Source organism: Lagenorhynchus albirostris, chromosome 11 (genome assembly GCF_949774975.1).
Source record: "Lagenorhynchus albirostris chromosome 11, mLagAlb1.1, whole genome shotgun sequence".
Lineage (NCBI taxonomy): Eukaryota > Metazoa > Chordata > Mammalia > Artiodactyla > Delphinidae > Lagenorhynchus > Lagenorhynchus albirostris.
In genome coordinates, this window is record NC_083105.1 from 101,407,614 (window position 1) to 101,413,655 (window position 6,042).

Here is a 6,042-nt window from a genome sequence, read left to right on the forward strand (position 1 = left end):
TTCTGCCCTCAATCTGTTGTGATATGTTGTTTGGGTTAAAATATATGAAGAAAATCCAACACCACACAGATGTGAATGGAAAAGGGACAAGTATTTTTTAAAATTTTAGCCTTTTGAAATCATCGTAATTTCTTTGAGGCTAGCAATGTGGAATCTAAAATTTTATCAATGAACTTTTTGTACTCTGTTGTATTAAAATGGTAGTCAACATTTGTCCTTGAATGGACTTTTTACCCAGTCATTTTGTAACATCATGCATTGATCATTTCAAAAATGTTGGTTCACTGAGTTATACAGATCTTCCAAATGTTGATGCGTATCATATATTATTTTTTAAATCACAAAAATATTACCATTGACCTTATCAAAAAATTAGGAAGCTGTCAAACTCATACTGACAGAAACAAGTTTTCCAAAATTACAATTTTTACTTGAAAAGCTCAAATATTCATTATCAACAAATACCATCCATTGTTTCCACTGAAGAGATGGGCTCACATTGTTCATCTTCAAGAAAATGTCTGTCAGAAACCTAGATCTGAATAACTATAGTTTGTCTATTAGGCCTTCTGGTGTTCCATGGAAAAAATGGCTCGTTTAGCTTGTGTTTTCCCTTGAGCAGACACTCCCACTTGGTGCAGAAGTACACCATGTGTACTTCCCATTTCATCACAGACTATTAAAAAAGATATATATTAAAGAGTCAAGGTTTATTAAAATGAATATTTTTACTGCTTCATCTGGTATTCTTAAGTAAAACTGGCTTTTTTTAAACCGTGAGTGCATGTGATGAAGACCACTTCTACAGTGTGTTGGTGCCACTGTGATGTGTGTGTGCTACAGGACCAGCAATTTCACCCACCATTGCCTTTGCACCATTGGGGCAAATATCATTGGTGAAAAAGGAAAATAGCATCTTAGTATTAGTATGAAAATACTTTTGACTGCAAGACCTTCAGAAAGTATCTCAGGGACCAAAGGGGTCTGGGGACAAATAGGAGTCTATAGACCACACTTTGAGAACTGCTGGTTTATCCTATAATTTGAATTAACATAATAAAGGAGAAAGGACTGGAAAAGACCTGCTTTAAAAAGAGGAAAGAGGGACTTCCCTGGTGGCGCAGTGGTTGAGAGTCCACCTGCCGATGCAGGGGACACGGGTTCGTGCCCCGGTCCTGGAAGATCCCACATGTCGTGGAGCAGCTAAGCCTATGCGCCACAACTACTGAGCCTGCGCTCTAGAGCCCACAAGCTACAACTACTGAAGCCCGCATGCCTAGAGCCTGTGCTCTGCAACAGGAGAAGCCACCACAATGAGAAGCCCGCACACCGCAACGAAGACTCAACGCAGCCAATAAATAAATAAATAACTTTTTTAAAAATAGAGGAAAGAAAAGTAAATAACCTATTAGAGCAACAGTCTCAACAACAGATCTTTGATTCTTAAATATTTAAACATTTACGTTTTTACACTGTATATGTCACTAGGTTCTTCTAAAATACAATAAAATGGGTTCTCTGACATACTTTAACATTACAAGGAATCAAGTATAATTAACAAACCCTTAAATTCATTTAGGCCAAAATAATGACAGTTCATTTTGTATCTGGTGGTCTGTGATTGAATTCAATTATGTTCAATTCAATCAACATTTCTCTTAACATTTGGTTCCCACCCAATGCTATGTTTGATCACTTACTCCAGTGCTTCTTAACGTGTGTCAGAATGGAGTCTGGGGAAGGCATGTATATGGACCTAGCAAAACCAGACTTAGTATTTAGAAAAGAGACAAAAATTGTTATTTGTACTACAAAGTAGAGAAAGTAAAAGATAACAGAGTCAATTAATAGGAATACATATACTATATACTTAACACACATTTTTAAGTGGGGTTTGGGAAGACAGACTCCAAGTACTTCATAGGGGACAAATTGGAATAGGAGGGAGAAATTCAATTTTTATGAACTATACAGGTTGAAAAGCTATGGCTTAAAATATCCCTTTTTCCTTTATCATGATGTTTTTTGTTTGTTTGTTTTTATTTGGCTGCTCTGGGTCCTCGCTGCCGCACACGGGATCTTCGATCTTCGTTGTCCCATGCGAGATCTTCATTGTGGCATGCGGGATCTTTAGCTGCAGCATGCAGGATCTAGTTCCCTGACCAGGGATCGAACCCAGACCTCCTGCATTGGGAGCGTGGAGTCTTAACCCCTGGACCGCCAGGGAAGTCCCTATCATGATGTTTATAAGGAAATAAGTTGACCCTCGAACAACACAGGGATTAAGGGCACCAACCCTCCATGCAATCAAAAATCCACTATGATTTCCAGTCCACTGTGTCCATGGTGCCTCAGTATCTGCAGTTTCTCCTTATCCACAATTCCACATCCATGGATTCAACCAATCTGAGGTCATGGAGTTCTGTAGTATCTACTATTGAAAAAAAATCCATGTATAAATGGACCCATGCAGTTCAAACCTGTGCTTTTCAAGGATCAACTGTAATCATCACTTGAAATATTGCCTTAAAAAAATCTTCAGATCACGTTCCTACCAGAGCCATTAAATATGATGTAGGCCTGACACTTACAAGCAATCTCCAAATTCTTATGAACTGCTGCTGTGCAATACTGAATTAATCCCTTCCTTTATAACTTCCTTTTCTGTATCTTAATGTTTAAATGAAAGATCACTATGTTAAAAACTCTGGGGACTTCCGTGGCAGTTGAGCGCTTAAGACTCTGCACTTCCACTGCAGGGGGCATGGGTTCGATCCCTGGTTGGGAAACTAAGATCCCACATGCCATGTGGCATGGCCAAAACAACAACAACAACTCTGATATAAATGTATTTTATTTTTTTTTTATTTTTTTTTTTTAATTGCACCTGATGTCTGGGTCAGACTAGACTATGAAATGCATAGCCAAAGGGCCTGTGCCTCGGGGGAGGAGGGATCCACTTTCATCCGGGATCCATGGCCCTATAGGGTGGGTCAGTTAAAATGTCCTCTGTCTTGGACCTGCTGTTCGAAGTGCGTAAGTATAGGAGTTGACCCGCCAGTCAAAAATGAGCAGACATTGGCAGAACGTCTTCCCCAGTATGTCTGACTTGCGGCATCCCATGGGCCTCTTTAAGACCAAGACTTAACCTTCAACATTGTCTTATCTTATTACTGGCCCTTCGTGGTTGTCAGCTGAAACCATGCATCTCAGATTGGTACTTGAACCCACGCAGCTGGGACTCGAACACAGCCAAAGCCCACAGTCTTACAACTGAGATCACACACCTGGTTTCAGGACTTAATGAAGCTCAGGTTCTTGATGTCTCATCGCAGAAGGAATTCAGTGAGAGACAAAGGGATAGGTAAGAAGTGGATTCATTTAGAGAGAAACACACTCCACAGACAGAGTGTGGGCCATCTTCAGAAGGTGAGAAAGGCTAAATGTATTTTCTTAACCAAAGCTCCTCTATATTTGTCTTCTCTTTCTTCTCCTGGAATACTATGCTGTACTAACTGAACTTATTATTGGCTTCAACATTGCCTTAAAATTCCACAATTTTTGAAAAAAATTTAAACCTTGACATATTCTTCATATGTAATTGATAGTTTTATTTTATCTCTTCTTCAAGACAATCAATGAAAATATTTGTACCTTAACTGAAGTCGACAGAAACTACTTGCAAATTATCACTTTTTATTGTCCTCCCTTAATTAAGGCATCAACAACTACTTTCAAATCATTCATATTTAAACACTCATATTTAATCTATGGCTACCTTCCCTCAAAGTGTCCACAGCTTATGCTTTACCCAAGATATAAGTATTAGTTACTTCACTATGATTTAATTTGTATGACCTTGAATGGATTCCTAATCACCTATGCTTTTCCACTGAGCAAATAAAGGACTGCTGTAAGGTGAGGAACATCATTATCGATGAATTTAGCGTGGTGCCAGGCAATCTTCTATGTGCTGGATATGTGGGCAATGAGCAACAACAAGGAGACAAAGTATGTGTCCTCACAGAACTTAGATTCTAGCGGTGAGGAGAGACAAAATCATGAGCACTCGCAAATATATACTATTCTAGGCAGTGATGAGGTCTTTTAAAAAGTAGAGAAGGGAGGGTGTGGAGGGTGTTAAGCGGGGGATAGGGCGGTCAGAGAAGGACTCAAGATTGATGACATCCGAATAGAAGCTGTGCTATAAAATATATAATGGGGCTTCCCTGGTGGCACAGTGGTTGAGAGTCCGCCTGCCGATGCAGCAGACGCGGGTTCGTGCCCCAGTCCGGGAAGATCCCACGTGCCACGGAGCGGCTGGGCCCGCCATGGCCAGTGAGCCTGCGCGTCCGGAGCCTGTGCTCCGCAACGGGAGAGGCCACAACAGTGAGAGGCCTGCGTACCGCAAAAACAAAACAACAAAACAAACAAACAAAAAAAATATATATAATGACAACTTGCTACATGAATATCAAAGGGGAGGAATAACATCCAATTAAGGAGATGGTATTTGCATTGGCCTTGGTAGAAATTTATGAAGATTCATGGAAAGGGTCAATCCAGATAGAAGAGTGTGAGCCAAAGCTGGAAAGCACATGCTACATTCAAGAAATAACTAGTTAATTATTATAATGGAGAAAGTGTGGTCAGACTGTGGCAGTGTTTGAGTGCCCTATTATTATCTGGATTTCATTCTCTACTCTGTGGGGAGTCACCAGAAGTTATGAGCAGGAGTATTGAGACAGGCTGGGACCTGGGACCTGGGACCCTTTACTGCAATGCTTGCAGCTGAACAAACATCTTCTCCTCCAGCAACAGAGCACAAAGAAACTATAAGGAACTAAAAATAACTGCATGCATCTGTGGTTGGGCAAATTATGAACAATAAGATACAAAAAGGCCAAAACCCACCTGCCACGATCCCTGCACACAGCACCACCAGGGGGGTGGGCAGACGCCCTAAGCCACCCCTCGGGCCGATCCACCGATCCATCCATACCCTCACCCCAGTTAAGGGACCATCTCACCACCCCCGCTTCGGGGAGCCAGCAAAGACACCTGTTTACTTGTTTTCACTCCTTCCTGCTGAAGCATGAGCTCCAATAGAGCCTTGCCTGAATTTCTCTTCTGGCCTCATCAATTTATAATGATTAAAGAGTCCAAGAACCCAGGTCGGTAACAGTATGACCTATCCAGAAGTGTGCTTTAAAAAAAAAAAAAAAGCAGCTTTTAAGGAATGGATTGGAGAAGGAAAAAAAGAACCTGAGGCAAAAACACCAGTTAGAAACCTATTGAAGTAATCCAAGTTAATGGTAATGAGACACACAATGGAAATAAATAGTAAGATATAAATTTGAGAACTAGTAGGAAGGTAAGATCACCATGATTTGTTTTTTTTAAAAATGCAGGTGCCAAAAGACAGACAAAAGTACTGAGCCAAGGTGTCTGGGAAAATCTTGATATAACTAACAGAAAATCACAAAAGGGGAAAAAAAGCAGATTTAGAAGATGGCAAGTTCCTTTTAGACTTCCTTAGGTCTCAGACCAGTGAAGAGTCCCAGCTTTTCCATACCAGTAGTGCTACCAACCAGGGTCCTTGGATTTTTCAATCAATAGAAATTGATAAGAGGCCAGACGAGGAATTCAGGCAAGTCTTTATTGGGACTCATTCTGCAGCAGGGAGGGAGTGAAAACAAGTAACAGGTGCCCTTGCTCAACCCCGGGCCGGAAGGGTGGCTTAGGGGGTCTGCCCACCCCTCCCCGGTAGTGCTGTGTGCAGGGATCGTGGCAGGTGGGTTTTGGCCTTGTTGTATCTTCCTGTTCCTGTTTTGCCCCAACTGTGCAGGCATGCAGTTATTTTTAGTCTCTCATAGTTTCTTTGTATTCTGTTGCTGGAGGAGACATTTGTCCAGGTGCAAGCATTGCAGTAGAGGGTCCCACATCCCAGCCTGTCTCAGTAGCTGCAGCTCTGATATTAAAGTGCCTTTCCCCCTACACCCAACTCTTCTGCAGAGATGAGATCACAATTAGCTTTTGAAC